The 2500-nt window shown below is 18.0% G+C and overlaps 1 protein-coding gene across 1 annotated transcript in view; it reads left to right on the plus strand.

The window, feature by feature from the left end:
• Window positions 1–2500, plus strand: part of cnga1b (cyclic nucleotide gated channel subunit alpha 1b) — a 32104-nt gene that overhangs the window by 22826 nt on the left and 6778 nt on the right. The gene's annotated exons all lie outside the window — the stretch shown is intronic.

Raw genomic sequence — 2500 nt, forward strand, 5'->3', positions numbered from 1 at the left:
TATACCTATATATACCTATATATACCAATATATACCTATATATAGCTATATATACCAATATATACCTATATATACCTATATATACCAATATATACCAATATATACCTATATATACCTATATATACCAATATATACCTATATATACCTATATATACCTATATATACCTATATATACCAATATATACCAATATATACCATTATATACCTATATATACCTATATATACCAATATATACCTATATATACCAATATATACCTATATATACCTATATATACCTATATATACCAATATATACCAATATATACCTATATATACCTATATATACCTATATATACCAATATATACCAATATATACCTCAACAGCAATCAGAGAAGATGAGTTACTTACTGTACATTAAAGTTCATCCCATCTCATAATATAAAGCAATAATATTGTCATTATAAAGTAACGTTATAGTAATACTATAGCAATCCTATCCTGTAATATAGTAATTGTATGGTAATAATGCAGTAATTCTGTACTAATTATATAGTAAGAATATAGTATTTATATAGGAATACTATAGTAATCCTGTCCTCTCCTACAAAATAGTAATTATATTGTCATTACATAGTAATAATACAGTAATTCTATAGTAATGTAGTAATTATGTAGTAATACTATAGTAATCCTACTCTCTCCTATAATATAGTAATTCTAAAGTACTAATAGAGTAAGAATGCAGTAATAATACAGTAATTCTATAGTAATCATGTAGTACTATTATAGTAATCCTATTCTGTCCTATAATATAGTAATTTTATAGTCATAATATAGTAGTTATATAGTAGTTATATAGTTATATATATATTATATAGTTATATAGGTATATAGTTATATATATATTATATATTTATATAGTAGTTATATAGTAGTTATATAGTAATTATATAGTAGTTATATAGTAGTTATATAGTAATTATATAGTAGTTATATAGTAATTATATAGTAGTTATATAGTAGTTATATAGTAATTATATAGTAGTTATATAGTAATTATATAGTAGTTAGATAGTAATTATATAGTAGTTATATAGTAGTTATATAGTTATATATATATATATATTATATAGTTATATAGGTATATAGTTATATATATATTATATATATTTATATAGTAGTTATATAGTAGTTATATAGTAATTATATAGTAGTTATATAGTAATTATATAGTAATTATATAGTAATTATATAGTAGTTATATAGTAGTTATATAGTAATTATATAGTAGTTATATAGTAATTATATAGTAGTTATATAGTAGTTATATAGTAGTTATATAGTAATTATATAGTAGTTATATAGTAATTATATAGTAGTTATATAGTATTTATATAGTAATTATATAGTAGTTATATAGTAATTATATAGTAGTTATATAGTAGTTATATAGTAGTTATATAGTATTTATATAGTAATTATATAGTAATTATATAATAGTTATATAGTAGTTATATAGTAGTTATATAGTATTTATATAGTAATTATATAGTAGTTATATAGTAATTATATAGTAGTTATATAGTAATTATATAATAGTTATATAGTAGTTATATAGTAATTATATAGTAGTTATATAGTAATAATATAGTAGTTATATAGTAGTTATATAGTAGTTATATAGTAATTATATAGTAGTTATATAGTAATGATGGAGTAATACTATAGTAGTTATATAGTAGTTATATAGTAATGATGGAGTAATACTATAGTAGTTATATAGTAGTTATATAGTAGTTATATAGTAGTTATATAGTAATTATATAGTAGTTATATAGTAATTATATAGTTGTTATATAGTAGTTATATAGTAGTTATATAGTAATGATGGAGTAATACTATGGTAGTTATATAGTAGTTATATAGTAATGATGGAGTAATACTATAGTAGTTATATAGTAGTTATATAGTAATAATATAGTAGTTATATAGTAGTTATATAGTAGTTATATGGTAATTATATAGTAGTTATATAGTAATGATGGAGTAATACTATAGTCGTTATATAGTAGTTATATAGTAGTTATATAGTAATTATATAGTAGTTATATAGTAGTTATATAGTAGTTATATAGTAATTATATAGTAGTTATATAGTAGTTATATAGTAATTATATAGTAGTTATATAGTAGTTATATAGTAGTTATATAGTAATTATGTAGTAGTTATATAGTAATTATATAGTAGTTATATAGTAATTATATAGTAGTTATATAGTAATTATGTAGTAGTTATATAGTAATTATATAGTAGTTATATAGTAGTTATATAGTAGTTATATAGTAGTTATATAGTAGTTATATAGTAATTATATAGTAGTTATATAGTAATTATATAATAGTTATATAGTAGTTATATAGTAGTTAGATAGTAATTATATAGTAGTTATGTAGTAATTATATAGTAGTTATATAGTAGTTATATAGTAGTTATATAGTAATTATATAGTAGTTATATAG

Source organism: Salmo salar, chromosome ssa07, assembly GCF_905237065.1.
Source record: "Salmo salar chromosome ssa07, Ssal_v3.1, whole genome shotgun sequence".
Classification (NCBI taxonomy): domain Eukaryota; kingdom Metazoa; phylum Chordata; class Actinopteri; order Salmoniformes; family Salmonidae; genus Salmo; species Salmo salar.